Source organism: Symphodus melops (assembly GCF_947650265.1).
Source record: "Symphodus melops genome assembly, chromosome: 2".
Taxonomy (NCBI): Eukaryota; Metazoa; Chordata; class Actinopteri; order Labriformes; family Labridae; genus Symphodus; species Symphodus melops.
In genome coordinates this window covers 12,355,462-12,372,227 of record NC_136692.1, presented here as the reverse complement: position 1 = coordinate 12,372,227, position 16,766 = coordinate 12,355,462, and the positions used below count along the sequence as shown (strand labels likewise).

Below are 16,766 nucleotides of genomic sequence, written 5' to 3'. Positions count from 1 at the left end.
ATAAAAAAAAAGGTGTGTAACTGGAGATGGAAGTATGCAAAAGGCATGGACAGAGGAAAACGAGACTCTGGGTCAAATTTGAGGGAAGGAAAGAGGTAAAAGGAGAAAGGATATTTTAAGAGTATTTGTTTTACTATTATCCTGTTTGGTTCGTTAAAATACTGAAACAGATACATTTAATCAAATTTAACTTCTCCCTCTTTAAGTCATGACATCACAAATATTGTTTCCCTGATGCCTCAATTGGTCTTGAAAAAAAAAAAAAAAAAAAAGAAGTCAAGATTGTTCAACCATAAAGTTTTTCTCTGATGCTATTTCAGAGGTGACTGCGGAAGCACCCACAGTTTCATTTGACACTATTTCCTCTGTCCACTGTCACAAAAGACCAAAATTCTGCTACGGTCTATCATTGTGGGTTTTGGCTAGACAAATAAATACAATTCACTTTTGGTGTTTTCCTTGTAAAATCTATTCAGATATTTTAATAGGCATTTCTTTTAAAGCCACACTATATTCCATGGGAAGTCACTCTTAAAACTCAAATGCATAACAATAATATTGAAATATCATAAAGATTAGGGGGATTGTATTTGTCAGGCCATAACCCCTAATCTTAAACTTTAAAACACTGAAATAAAAAAGTAATGTTTTTTTTTTTGGCAAAAAAAATGCAATTTTTTAACCAATGACATTTAACCCTAAAAGCCTGACCCTGCTGCCAGCAGGGCGCAGGTGCAACAGTCCATCAATCAGAGAAAATCCACTCTTACCGTCATAAAACCAACAGACTGAAGACTTCCTACGAGTCAGGTATACAGCTGCCAGCCGTCCCTCTTCCTCCTCTAATGATGTGATTTCTTTTGTTTTTTCTCTTCCCCCACTCAGATTTAGTCTCCCCTCCAGGTTAAGCTTTTATTCCCAGATCTTACCCGGTTCAATGCCAGAGATGCACAGAGACAACAGAATGAGGAGAAAGTTACTGAGCCCGAGAGAGGGAGTGACGAATAGGGAAAGAGAGTTCCCTGTTTGGGTGAAGCAGTGATCAGATACGGCTATTTTCAGACTCAGGCATGCTCTTCTATGAGACTGGAAAGTTACCCCCCAGTGAGTATGGGTGGGGGCTAAGTGACTGGCCTGGCTATCTCTATTTTACCACACGCACACGTTTGCATGCATGCACAACAAACAGTATTTACACATATGCAGACCTATTTAGACTAAATCAAAACACATTTGAAAACGGTTTCATCGTGAACACATTCATACTTATTATTACATTGCTTAAAATGCCTCAGGTAGGTACACCTCTGATATGTTATGCCAGATATTCGTCTCTCCTCCCAGGCTTTAATGTCACACAGAGACCCATGTCGTCAGTGCGAGGCTATGTAAAGTGGAGCCCTCCACACAGAAACTGACAGGAGTGTCAAATTGTTCTCACATGACATTTTCTCTCACTCTGTGTTGCTGACACATTGATTGCCTGTGAAGGAGCCTGGCTCAGAGATGTTTACACACATTTATGCTGGGAAGAAACCCAGCAACATTTCTCTTTTTATCGCAAATAAACCATGTGTGGCTAGGATCGTAAATACAGACTACATTTGTGTCCACTCACATGATTCATTAATATTTTTACTGCCGTGTAATCCATATGGGAATGTATATTTGGAAATGACCACACACACACCCTCTACAGGCTGAATACACAGTATTGGGGTCAGTCCGAACCACCTCTAGACCCCAGACTCCCTGCTATTCCCAGAATGATGATGTAACTACTGCTATTAGTATCTCATATTTAAAGCCTGGATACCTAAAACCAACCAGGCAGCTACTGTGCAATATGCTATTTGGACCACTTCCACCTCCTACATTCACACCCTTACTTATCAATAAACAAACAGCACAAAAATCAGCAAACACATGTGTACTGAGGTTCAGGGAGAGTCCAGTAGCCACTACAAAGGAAATCATTAATGTATGCTAATGTGGCTCCATTTACCGCAAGGGAATGCTGCTAAGATTTCTGAGAAGTGACTTGCCAAAAACAACAGTTTAATTTTTTTACACCCAACTTACATAAAGGGTTACATGATACGTCTTTTCATTTTTTTTTTATTTAAGTCTGATTCTGTACCAGACTGAAGTTTGGAAGTTGAGTCATAAGATGTTTCTCAATGTAATTAAGAACAAGAGGTGAAGGAAATCTGAAGAAGAAACAAAGGATGGGCAGACATTAATTTAAATACCTACCTTTTTTTTTTTATATACTGTAAAATAAAAAAGGCAATTTATTCACGCATGCGCACAGCTCCAAACACATGCTTGGATGTAAACAAGCACAGTGAATATTACATCTTGTAGGAGCAGGGTTGTCTGGCATATGCACTGGAGCAATAACCACATGTTGCCATTCACTGCTTTGAACTGTCACTTTTTCAATAAGACCTTGAACGAATTTTGACCATGACACAGTAATGTTTGAACACACTCAATCCTCACTACACATGAACAGATTTGGCCCTAGTAGCAGTCCAATAACCAGTTGTCCCCCCTTAAAACCCAAGGCGAGCTCTTAACCTTTAAAAGTCCCATTATAATGACTGGTGTGTCAGCAGACTTGATCAAACAGCAGCTGGGCCTCAGAAATGTCTGGCCACGTGCCACGGATCATGGTGGTATGGTGAAAAGCTAAACACTGACATGTGCTAATGATGTAACCTCTTGACCAGAATTATATGAGTATCAGGAGACCAATAAAAGAGGAAAGGGCCAAAGCACTTCAGTTTTATTCTCTGTGAGTGTTATCTATTTACTTTAACTTAATCTTATAACCTACAAGAGGATTTACTGGGGATCTGCTAGAGCATCTGAACACCCCCCCCCCCCTGGTTTTGGATCAAAGTTCTCATGTAAGAAATCTTTGACAGGCATCTCCTTTCAATTTTTGCAGGCAAAATGTTGGATTTATATATATGTTTGAATTAAACCAACATGACACAGCATCAGCTCAGGAACGATCTCATTAAAGTACCAAAGCAAACTATTTTTATAGCAACTGACAAACACTCACAGTCAAGCACACAGACACTTTGACCTATGAGCCACTCTGGACTACAGTGGCTGCGTCGACATGCTCTCACCCGTACAGTTTCAACACCTAATTCATTATCAGCTTCTGCAAGGCCCTGCCATTCCCAGTTAAGTAAGTGACGGGTTATAAAAAGAAGAAGAGCTGTGCCTGTTCACATTAGTGAGTGTCACTTACTGGAAAACACTTTAACCGTAGAAGAGATCGAAAGAGGAAAGTAATCAGAAATGATCGCTCCACATATACAGGAGATAGACCATACCAAAGTGCTTCTGCTTTGGAATGACAAAGCACCAAAACAAAAACCTCATTTAATACAATCTTGGTTGTGATTTATTAATTAAGAGTAATTTATGATACACTGCAAATCAGCGAAATATTGTCTGAAAAGGCTTAGAGTTTAATGGGCTGGATTCCTGTTAAATTCTTCCTCAATAAACCACGATCTGCAACGCAGCAAACTTTTGACAAACACCATTGAGCCCAACAGACTGACTTATCGGTATGCTTGGAGTCTTCCTACACTTCATCCCAGATTAGCAGAACAGACTACGGTACGTAAATCCTCTGTTTTGTGTCACTGATGGACACAAAGTAGGTCTGAGGGGATCCTAACTAATATTTTAATCATGCATTTTTTTACCTTGCCTAAATACTTATAAACTCACTGAATCTGCTAAACTATCTCATTATACAGACTAAGCAATCAGGGGCCAGGATAGAGATGAAAAAAACAGAGGAAAAGACAAGAATGGGTTTAAGTAAAATGAATCACTCAACTTAAAAAAATATAAAACATTTTTTCATTGTTGATGCATTGCATTGTCACCTTTTACTGACACATGTCAGTTTGAGGTATACCCAGCGAAAATAGACCTTAAATCACTGATGACAAAGACATTTCCTCTGAGCCATTCCCTAATCAATAGAGCGAATGGCTCAGCAGTAAAAAGTCAGCATTAAAAAGCTGGATCATTGAAAAAAAGAAAAAAAAGCCTGGGAGCAAGCTGCAGGCGGTCTCTATTATCAGTGAGACTCTGAATTGGGCACACACCACTTGAGCCATGACATCCGCCTCTGAAAAAGGGCAGTGAGAGGAAGACAAAGAAGGGAAACACAGAGGGGCAAAGCGAAACTAAGAGGGAACAAAAACATGGCAAAATTAAAAGAGCATTGTGTTTGTACAAAAATAAAAGTAAAAAGGGGGGGGGGGGTCACAAATTATGAGATTAACCCCTGCAACTTTCTGTACAGTTTTCAGAAGCAAAAATGTATCACAGTCTCCGATTCCCTCTGGCCTGCCTTGATCCCCTTCTCTATCTCTCTGAGACATAAATACACACTCACACAGTCTCTATCAGTAACTCTAAACTGGCAAGTGACACTAAGTTAACGCTAACAGAGACATACTCTCAGCCTTGTTGGCCATTAATCAAGTCAAAATTCCAAGATCGTCAACTAAGTGTATTTAAGCCTCTGTGAGAGGTTGTTTATTGGTGTGTGTGTGTGTGTGTGTGTGTGTGTGAGTCCCGTGCTTTTACAAAAGATTTAGATCGATTTACAAATTACCCTGGGAGATGTGAAATGATTAGTAAATGACTGAAACTTCCCCTTTTAGCACAAGTTTACTTGAGAATGTTATTGCGGTGACTTCCAAAATGTGACCAAGCCTTGTGGACATCCTATTTCTGATCCATTACGTGTCAAGTATCAAATCAGTGCCGTTTCAGTTTTAAATAATGTTTCAGTATCAAGTGTTGTGATACTAAACTTCAGAGTCACATTTTGGTATCCTGACAGCACAAGTGTTGCAGCCTCTCATGAGTCAGATAGCGGACAACTGTTGCTCGCTTGCATCCTTTCCCAGACACAAGTATTCAGTCATATTACTTGTTATATTTAGTGCTGAGTATTTTCTTATGCAGTATTCATAGCCTTTTAATATGTATTTTATGTACTTTGTGTTGTCAGGTGTGTTTTGTGTTTAATGGGACTACAGGTGGAAATTAGCAGAAATATGATGCCACAATGCAACAATCTTTAAATGATCAATGTCATTGCACCTGACAAAAATGAAATCCTCGATCAAATACACCATCCAGTAAAACCGATCATACTCAAACACACAGACAGGCCAGGTAGGTCACAGTGGGAGTGGTATGAGGTTCCCGGAGTGATTATGTTACTCTTTGTACGTCTTGGACACTCCCCACACTTTCAGTTCACCCAGAATTCAAATGGCTCAGACTGATATCATCCATCACTGCCGGCTTTTCTTCCTCATTACATCACCTATCTAGCAGGTGCCACACACACAAAAAAAACACTCTGGGTTCCTATTCCTCACCACACTCTGTCACACAGATGTATCCTACATCTGTAAAATGTCAACAGAGCTTTATATTACATAAACTGAATTACTGCAGATGCATTCAAGAATGAGAGCTCCAAAGATTTTAATTTAAGCCTTCTCAGTGATAAACTCATTCCCACCTTTATTTGCAGGTGAAAGCAAAACTTAATAAGGTTAAATGAACCTCTGTATTGGCTATATGACTGTGAGGCAAAAACGCTTTCATAACACGGAGTACGGTGCCATTTCTTTGAATCATGAAAAAATAAATAACTGCAGGCCAAAATACACAACATAGTCTGACTTTGTGTCAGACATTTTTGGTAACAAACCAAGCTTTACATCCTTTTATTTACTGTACAGAAGTGAATTGAAAACAAACAATAGGGATTATCCCCAGTATTTTGCATGTAGGTTAAACACGGATATCAAAAGTCCTGCTTATTGAGCTACTGTCAAGCAGCATGTCTGTGTTCTTTTATTTATTTAATGCTGACATAGCTCAGGCAGCTAACAAACATTTGTTTGTTTTTTTAACCAAAACAGCTAGCAGTCCGAGTCTTTAACATGCTGCATGCCCTGACTACATCTGTCTTTCAATACACTGGGAAAATCAAGTCACTGGTTTGTATACTGGTGGCGACATTACCGCATCGCAGATGAGCTGATTCATCTGCCCCCTGGTCGCGCTTATTGCACCTGTAGTTTATTATCGCTTCAACGAGACTTAAAAAAAAAAAAAAAAAAAAACAACACTCAATAGAAATTTCACCTCCTCAAACAGCACGAAAAAAAAGAGCTCCAGGTTACAGATGCACTGCAAGTCTTTAACAACGGCGTGGAGGGAGATGTAATGACAGTGATAACATTGTTGTGTAGCTCACCTACCTGAAGACTAATGCCGTTTTCCTCCACTAATTCCGCAACATGTCGTCAGGTGAACGGCCTCTTCCATTAGAAAGGACTCGAGCAGCTAGCACTGCGTCTGTGTGATGAAACCGTACACCTGCTTTTCAACTCGCATGGATGTAGCCGGTGTCCGTCAGCTAACTAAAGGCAACTCCCTCTCTCTCGGGGGGTCACTGGGGCTCGAATAGCTATGCGGTGAAGCTGTCCTGTCTTGTTTTCCTCACGACATAAACCTCCAAGGCAGAGGTGAAGCGACGGAGACACAAATAGTTACCGCGGGTTTTAATACAAGCGCCAGTCCGACAACACCAGCGCCACTCCACCGGCTCTTAAGCACACGTCTCTCCATCCACAAATGGGCTGAACCTGCCTCCCGTTTCCGTTTTTATCATTATTGAATGATGCCGCGGCTTCGTGCGCAAAATGGCCTCTGTGTGTGTTTTCATTCAGCAGGAGTCGACCGCGAGCTTCTCGTTGGGTCTACGTGTAGCCATGGCAACGCTCGCGGTTCAATCAGTGTATGCAGAGGACACGCACTGCGAGTCTGGTGCTGTGTTCACTGCTAACAAGGAAGTGCCAGTGCCACTTTACCTTTTTATCTGCAGTGAACATGCACAAAAGACTGACATCAGACATGAGCAGGGAGTATGCAGGCTACAGGCTGTGTGTTAATGGTCAGAACACGATAATAATACAGGCAGGCTTAGAGAGTGATTCACAGGGCCATGCCAGGAATAAGCTAGGCTACAGCTGTGTTGCCAAAATGTGTATCTAGTCTATAAGTGTTTCCCTAGCAGCATATCTTGTCATCAAACACTTCAAGGGAAATGTGCTATAACTGACAGGGGAGTGAGTGCTGGATTTAGGTTACTTGTAGAACAAGTGGGTGGTTTAATGCCAGCCTAGTTTGTGTTTTGAGTTAGCCACCGAGGATTAACAGTTCTAAAAAAAGGGTAAAAAAGAAAATTTTCACTATGCTCACAAAGGGGTTCAAGGTATGCTGACTAAGCAGGTATGTATGTTAGACAAGATTAGCTACACTAAAAGAGTTTATTATTGTATTTATTTTAAGCCGTTGAAGTCCCTAAATTTGAAAATGATAATCATGTGGGACCAAGTTATTATCTTGTACACACATGATAATAATTTGTGAGCACAAACTAAAACAATAAAAATCACTTTTTGGGACTTGAAGGGTTCCGTATATGCAAGTCAACGCTGAACTTCTGTTTAGATCATTGGATTAAGTAGACCAACCCTAAATGTGGGGAAAAGTTATTGGCTAATTTTGTCTTGGTGTTAAAATTCAAGAAGATGCATTTTAGCTATAATGTATTGGGGTGTTATGTCAAAGTCAGTTTTTATAGTTTCCTTATATACTGTAGTTAGGATTAGTGCTGTGTACATCCACCACTAAGGATTAACCCTTAATGGTGGATCTACCCAGCAAATGTTTCAGTGTCCATTTTACTGTGTTGAGAAAGGGCAGACACATTTTTTGAACATCTAAATCCCTTCATTTTTGCTTTGGGTAACTGCTGATGTCAAAATATGATTTTGTTCTTTTTTACCTACATATGATGCAACAAAGCTTATTGTTTTAACCAGTTATTTGTGGATAAAGTACTCTCTTAAAAGAAAATTAAATTCTTGAAATTCTCTCTCTCTCTCTCTCTCTCTCTCTCTCTCTCTCTCTCTCTCCCTCCCTCCCTCTCGCTCTCTCTCACTCACACACACACACACACACACACACACACACACATAAGCTGTTAAATTATTAACATACTGGGAGGATAGCCCTTGCTATCCTGTGACAATGGCAGAACACATGGTCTTTACACATTTTTTAGCCTTTATTCAAAAGGAAATGAGGCATAATCTATTTTATTTCTGCTGTGCTTGTATAACAGAACCCGCAGACTAGAACAAATAAAATCTATCAAGTTATTGACTTTACAGATTATAAATGTGAGATCTCAGTGCAACATCACAGAGATAGATCTGCTGCCTGGGAGTAGGAAAGGGAGTGCAAAAGCCCATATTGCTCATGAATTCTTAAAGCCTTTGGAGGGCTGTTAAAGATGGTCCAGTGAATTGATATGGATTCAGTCACAGGCAAATATGTGACTCTTTCACCTTATTAAAACACTACTTCAGAAACGTGTTCATTCTTTTGTAAATTACAGCTAAATACAACCCCTTATGATCTTATGGTATAGTGTCGACTCTATGTCACCTTTTCAGCTCTATGGCCTTGACAACAGCTTTCTAAATAGCCCACACAGAGCTGCATGCACTTCTTGGACTGCCAGCTTTAGAACCACATGCATGTAATTGAATTGATAAAAAAAAAAAAAAAAACTTTTTGATTATTCATCTTAAAAAATGCAGTGATTTAATCTAGAATATTGATTACGTGATTTTGAAATAAAGTAGGCCCAAATCTTTTATCTAAGATGTCAGATTTATTTTCTTATGTTCTATGTGTTCATACAGTATTGTGAATACTTTTCAATGTTGAAAGCTTCCAGTGATAAGAATTGTCATTGGTTGAGGATCATTTAAAAAATATGTAATAACTTAATTCACATTTTCAAGTTATAACTATATATTCCTGTTGTAAAGCTGTTGTATTATTTTGTTGTTAACACATACATAAAGTGCCCTTTCTTCTGTCAACATTATAGATGTACAATTTTAGACTGTTATTGATAGTTGACCTTTTTGAAGTGTCACTGACACCACATCTGCGAGAGTGTGCATGTCATGGATGCATGTGTTTGGTCTTTTATCACCGGCTCTCATGTGCAGTGCGGGCGGCCCTACTGAATCTTACTGTTGTCAAGTAGGTGCCTTTTTATAGATGGTATGTTATCCACAGACATGCTCTTAACAATCCATTTTGACAGGGCCAGGCAGGATGATGACAATACATTATGCCTTGTGTGCAGTTGTCCTGTGGCAATACAGATGCAAAGAGTGACGCTTGGACACTGCACAGATCAATTCATTAGTGGTTCATCTCTCACATGTCTGATGGAACAGATAAGCTTTTAAGGAAAAACAAGCAGTCCGTTTTTGATGGAGAACAGCTCTCCCGCTGTAGTGCCTAATCATGATCCACAGCTTCATGTTCACATTTCAAAACTACCCTCTCACTGTGCAAAGTGTAGTGGTGAGGTTGTCCACTGAGTAAAACTGATAATCTCTATGTTTGAGGGTATAGTAGAACCAAAGTGTTCTCTGAAAATTGATAATTGAGAAAGTTAAAGCACATTTTTGTATAAAATGAAATGGCAATCCATCTCTGTCGTCATCAAATTAAAACAGAGATATGTAACTTTCATGGTAAACTAAATAGAAACATTCAAGAAATCATTGAATCACCAAAGTCAGTTAGCTTCGTACTCATTTAATCATGACCCTTTTGCAAAATGTAAAGCCAAACCCTCCAATAGTTGGACATTTCTTTGATTTCAATCAAGAGCAAAGACTTGAACCACCAAAAGAGTAACCAACAGACCTACATTTCCTTTCACAGAACATACAGCTTGCATGGGCACATGGACAATAAAGATAGCTTGGCCTTCTGGAGTGTGTCACTACATTTAGACGCAGGAATCCTTACCAAACCCCCCCTCCCCAAGAGCCAAGAACAGACATTAAGCTGAGGTAGTGGAGGTGCCACTACTGAGACATATTCATCTGGAGTGTTGACATGTGTGCAACCCAGACACTGGCCTTAGATAGGCTAAAAGCCAAACCCTGATAAAAAAAAAAAACCCTCTACATTAATATCATTAAGTACCTGGAATATTGCCAGACCTCCATTTAAGTGCAAATGAGGAATAATGATTCCCTTAATGGCAATATCAACCTTATCTTAGAGGGCGTGACATCATCAACCATGTGTCATGCTTTTATTGCTCCAGCTTCCTTCTCCCACCCTCATAATGCCTGCATTATTTTATATTCAAGCTTCAACCTATACTTCTCCTGTAGCCTCTCTTAGAATAACCCGCAATAACAGAGAGCAGACAGGAAAATAACTCTTTTATCTCTGCAGGGCCGCTCTCTCACATCTTTTCTGCTCTCAGAAGAGAACCACTTTTGGAACAGCTGATACAGAGGTCCACTCGTCTGGCCTGTGTTAAAGTGGCAGGCTGGTGCTGAATGAGTGGCTGGTGTTGTGAGTGCATGAGGACATTGTTTGGTAATGACATCATGCCACTTTCACATACTCTCCAGACTTGCTTTGATGTCTGGGAGCTGACCAGGTGAAACGTCTCAGCAAGTATGTGAGAGAAAAAGACTGCTAATGTCACTGTCAAGAAAAGTGCAAGTTCAACCTTTTACCTCCAGTTGTATTGTCTAGTATTTAATGTTACATTTTTTAAATTCTGCTCTTTATTTTGTTCAGTGTTCTTTCAACCAACTATCATTCAATCGCCAAAAACAAATTACATGCTATCGTACCCAGGGTTCTGCTTTCCTAGGGTTCAGTATTAATCAAAAAGAGTGAGCATCATCTCTCTACATTTTGTAAATAAAAGCTGACACTGCAGTGTCATGATTGATGTCTTAGAGGAGCTGACACAACAGAAAGGAGAAAAATGAAGATGAAGGATAACACAATAAGAAATTAACAGTGAAGGACATGGAGGGACAACGATTCCAGATGAATAACAGTCACAGGCTACATTCTAGCTGACATCATAATTTGTCAACTTGTCCAGACACAATGACCTTGTGAGAATATTTAAAGCATGACATTGCATTAAATTACTTGTTTGTAGTTTAACATGTTTTGTTGCTGAAGTCTCCAATAATCAGTCATGTCACAACGACTTCCGAAAAACATCTTCTGCCAGAGTTACATTTGAGAAACACAGACTTAGGGATAGTTTATGGACACTCGCAGTAACACATTTACAATTGTGAAAAATATTTTGTTAACAATCTCCATTGCTATTTAATTTATTTAGTTTCCATGTACTCAGTTGACTACATTTTATGTCATATAGCTGACAGTACGAGTTCCCTTGGAATTCCTTCATGTTCAGAACATCTGGATGGTAGAAGTCAGATGACAAGGTCATCTCCTGAGTTCAGCTCTAGTGACCATGAGGTTTGGTGTCAAATGTCTAAACAGTTATTGAATTTATTGCAGTAAAATGTGGTGGAGCTATTCTTGCTTAGCTCAGGATCACATTACTTCTAATTAATTTGATAAACAGGAGGAGAACCGTTTTAATTAATGTTAATGTACCAAATCCTTGCCATTGCATTCCCATTATTGTCAGAACTATAGCTTGTGTTTAGAGATACATAATAATAGCATGCTAGCTTGTTCAAATAACATGATGACCTTGGTGCAGTAAACATTAGAACTACCAAACTTCAAAGAGTAAGCATTGTTATAGTTGACATGTAAGAATAGATACATGATAATTAGCTGAAGCACCTCAATACTAATTACAGCCTGACAGAGCTGCCAGCTGCTAAACTCTTGGTCTTGTTTTCACTGTACTAACTAAGTTCACGTTTCACTGTTGTTAAATACTACTGGGCTCATATGATATTAAGTCTATGTTGTAGACAGGTTTAGGGTCAGTAGAGTAGTGGTGAATGAAGGTATATTTTCCTCCCAAATAGTTTTTAAGTGTCTTCTTCCAGCAAAGGATAAACAGCCTCTGTTATGAAATGTGACATTTGAGACTCCTCTTGTATAGTCAGCCAATCAGAGACAGAGTAAAGAGGGCTATTGCTTCACCATCCATCAATCGATAAATAATTGGTATGAATCAGAGGGTATTTATAAGTGGGTATACCCTATGGAGACTGAAAATTCGTAGGTCTATACTCTGTATACATGCGTATACCTTGCACTATACCACTGCTTAAGGTTAGTAAGGGGGGTTAGCCCTACACTCTGTATAGCCACGGTATGATCCATCCACCCACCCAGATATTAAAAGAACTAATCTGACTCTTGGAGCTCATAACATCATCCACATACCTGCCTTTCCTTATCAGGGCATGGAGTGACATGCATAAGCAGATAGCTTATGCTGGTTATGGAAGAAACCTCTTCATATTTCCCATGTCTTTACAATTACTGATGGACATTTGTAAGATTACTCTGCACTTCATCTATCTTAGTCCCCTTCACCAATCTTAGTTAGCCAGGCCTCCTCTGTGTGGCTGCCACTTTAAGTGAATTGATAAGCGGGTTTGTGGCTGATTAAATAGGTCATAGCTGGATGCTGATTTTGGTATCAGTCTGAATGCTCACAAAGGGCATGGATGAAAGATGAGACTCAACTAAAGTACAAGGGATGATGGGTTAAATTGAGTAAAAGATGACACTTTGAAAAGAAAACAAACCTCTTACAGTGTAAGACTATGAGGAAGTGAAACAAGAATGTGGTACAGACAAAACACATGCAGGTAACGAAGACAGGGACATTATTGAAAGTGTAAACATCACCAAGAGAATATACTGTATGTCTTCAAGTTGTCTTTGAACTTCTCAGATTCAACAAGTCAGGTGTATGAGCACATAGACACACTTTCCAAACTACACTTGTCCTTGCTTCCCTTCTCTGGCCACCTGTGAGTTTTTAAACTGATTTTAAGATTTTATTAATTGTTTTTAAGCCTTAAATGACGAGGCCCCATGCATGCTGGGTGCTAGACTTCTGCCTGAGATCCTGCAGGGCCCTGCTAGAGAGTCCTAAAGCCCCATTTCCATCAAGTGGTCTGGTCTGGATCAGTAGTTTGGTATGGTTTGGTTCGGTAAAGCCTGATCCTGTTTGCGTTTCCAATTTGGTAGATGGAGTGTAAGCCGGATGCCGATAGCTGCGTCGAAATCGCTCGGTGGAAACGGGGCTTAGAAGTGACTGGTCACAAATGCTGACTGATCGAACTCGGTGTGGTACACCCAGTGTACCCTCAGTGTAAACTCACTTTTAATGGCTGCCTTTTTCCTAACCATTGCATTGTCATATTCTTCTTTTCCAGGTTTTTATTGATATTGTATATAAGTAGGGTATTGCATTTTGGGTCATACCTGTTTGTTTGCTTTATTTATGTGTTCTCTTATTTGTGGCAACACTTATGAACGTTTATGGAATATTTTGAACAGTCATTGAGGACAACTCTATCACAACACATATTTTTTCTTTCCTTTAGTCACGTAATCAATCAATGAATTATCTGCCATGAAATGTGCCTCTTTTTTGTACACTAATATTTTGAAAGCCTTGTGGGACTAAATGTTAAGTCACAATGCTATTCATGCTCTCACACAGTCACAAGGTTCTTAGTGTGATGTTCCATCTTCAGCAGTAGAGGAACTAGCGGGGATTGCTCATACAGAGTTAGTAAAATGATCTGCATTACAAACGCTTTCAACCGTTTACTTCCTAATGAGCCTGTTAGTGGAAATTATTTATGAAAAAAGCTTCAGAATTCTCTCCATGATTTATTTGCAAAGCTGTAAATCCTCTTCATAGATTTTCTGCTTCTTCTCAGGCTTGTAATTAAGTAATGGCTCAATTAATCCTATCAAACCTGCATTGCTGGAGGGGGAGAGCAGGGGCATTTATTTGGAACCAACAGGATGAGATTAATACAGACCTAACACACAGTACAACTGTAGTGGTACACAACACCAGGCCTGAAATGTAAATAAAAACATTTAAAACAATATGTATCAACTATCTGAGTTGGGAACAAGTGATCGCAAGAGTATCGTAAAAGCCAAGATATTTGTAATCACACCACAGATATACGCTTACAGAGATTGACAACTCATTGGCATCCTTTATCTGTAGCTGCACCAGCTATTGGTATTTGCATCCAATATCAAAGATGGGGACTCCAGTTTCAGACTTGGTTTTGTGGAAGTTGCACACATGTTTGACTTGAGACTTGACTCACACTCAAAGTTTGCACAACCTTTATTTATTTTGTATTTTTGCATTATCATTATGAGTTGAATGTCATTCATTATGTGTAACCTTCACGAGCAATGGTTCCTTAAGCAATCACTTAACATGAAGTAATGGCAGTGACATTTAATAAGTCAGTAAATAGTTAAATGTTTAATGCTAACATTCATGACTCACCATTTAGTGCACTATATACTGTAAAGACATTTTGTAGTATTGTCTGAATTTTGAGTGAGCACGATCATACCCTACAGTCAATATGTGACTCATATCACACAGGGTACTGTGAAAGGTAACCAAGCAACATATACCATAATGCATTGCGGTTCAAAGCTTTAACCCTTTATAGGGCACTCTTTGAAATACTTTGAAATTCAAAAAATCAACTTCATAGTGTTATTCCGGGACATAACAAAGCTTTATTTCTGTTAAAACATTTTTCAAAAATTATAAGTGTTATAAACATTGACAAAGTTACCATATTTGGTTCAAATGCCACAATAGCAGGATCAGTGATGTAGGGTGATCTCTTCTGATTGGCTGAGTGAGGATCACATGCTTCTCGACCTTACTGGGGTGCAGAAGGCTGGGTTTTACTGAGAAAAATATAAGTAAATGAAACAAAGCTGCACTTATTTATTCTTCCAAATAGGTTACACCTATAAAACACAGCATGAGTCTTGTTTTGTTTTTTTCAAACATAGGCTACCCATTTACATTTCTAAATTCCAGAATGTGAACTTGCAGCCAGTTCTTTTTTAAAAGACACTTTTTTTTTGCAGGAAATGGCTCCAATCAGTGTATACAGTAGCAAATTGCTCTTCAAGCTTTAAAACAATCTGTCCAGCCTGAGAATATTTCAGGAGGAGGAATTTGACCCCTGAATCTCCCTCTTCCTTCTTTGGTAACAGCACTGCTCCGCAACATCAAAAGAGACCTAAATCGCTAAAGCAGTTTTGACCACATGACCAAGAGAAATATTTGTGTACTTAGCCAAATAGAGGATGAACTTGTAACAGTGTGGGGTGAACTGAGGAAATATGTCTTAAGTGTTTATTTATTTATTTTTAGCTAAAGCCCTCATATAAAATCAGCTTGATCCAAATTAAAATAAAGAGGACCCCTTTTGGTTTATTTTCATTTGTCCCACTCACTTGTCCTTTCTTTTTAGTGTTTTATTTAGATTTTTCTCAGCCCTCGCAACATAGTGATTTTTTCCATATGTGGAAAAAAAAGAAATTAAAGTGAAATGTTTAAGTCAGCTGCAAAATCGTGACATCAAAAGAACGGTGAGGGGAAACTGTCTTTCTACTTAACAAAAGAAAATTGCTCAGGTGTAGTTTTTTATACCTTATGTGTATCGAATAAAACATTTCATCTCTAACATTCCATCAAACCATACGGTTTTTAAACTCAAGAAGGCATTAATCTCCAACTGTTAACCACCACTGACAAGACAGGTTGCTGGCACTGCCAGATGGTTAAAGCCACAGATTAAGGTGCTGGCTCGCAGCTCTGCCTGCCTCCCGTGCTCTCAGTGTACTGTTTGAAAGGTGTAATCTCCCCCTGAAAAGGGCAATTGTCTCCCAGCTTTTAGCACATGGTCAAAGCCCCGACACTATCTTTCTTTTACACAAAATGCCGGTGCAATAAGTGGGCACAAAGCTCTAGACACTCTACCGTGTTAACTGCAGGATTTTTTTTATAGGCCCACATTTGCGACCTTTTTTTATCTGCAAATCACTTTTGGGTCATAACCCCACTGTTGAGGACCAGTGCTCTAAATGCCTCAGTTATTATGCTTACAATTTTTAAGTTTCCAATACTAAATTACTCAGGGAAGTATTTAGCTTAAATTTGCCAGATGGACTGTAAAAAACTGAAATGAATGCTGATGTATGCTTCTTAGTGTGAAAAAAACCCCAAAAAACTCAACAGCTCAATATTTTGAATGTCATATCAACTTTTTGAAGGGATTCAATGTTATTGTTGTATTACCAACTTGTTTCGTTGCTGATTTATAGTTATAGTCCTCATAAAGGTTTTAACTCTATTTGCCTCATTTCTAGCTGTTACTGGTCACACAATGAATTGTCTCTCCTTGCATCTTATTTAAGCTACACTGCAGAGAGTTATCAGTACAGTAGTAGATTCATTTTGCTGAGTCCAGGTCAGTATTGATGTCCTGTCACCCCTGGGGACCACTTATAGTGAGAAGAGACCTGAGTCAGCACTTACAAGGAACTAGCCAGAGATGAAACACTCATACCATCAGCTTATACTCAAATAAAAAAAAGTTACAATGGTTATATCGATAATTACACAACAGTTGCAGCTGACAGCGCATGTTTTCACTGGGGATAAGATGAGGAATTTGATTATTTTCAGAATTTAGTCAGTTGTGTTTCTATCATGAAGGATTTATTCATCACACTCAGGAAAAAAAGATTCGCAT

The 16,766-nt window shown here is 39.0% G+C and overlaps 1 protein-coding gene across 1 annotated transcript in view; it reads right to left on the bottom strand.

Moving 5' to 3' along the window:
• The window catches only part of sorbs2a (sorbin and SH3 domain containing 2a), a 36,898-nt gene extending 34,730 nt beyond the window's left edge, over positions 1 to 2,168 (bottom strand). The window contains exon 1 of the mRNA XM_079337093.1: positions 771 to 2,168. The gene's annotated coding sequence lies outside the window, so the exon portion shown is untranslated. The remainder of the gene's footprint in view (positions 1 to 770) is intronic.
• Between the last annotated feature and the right edge of the window lie 14,598 nt (positions 2,169 to 16,766).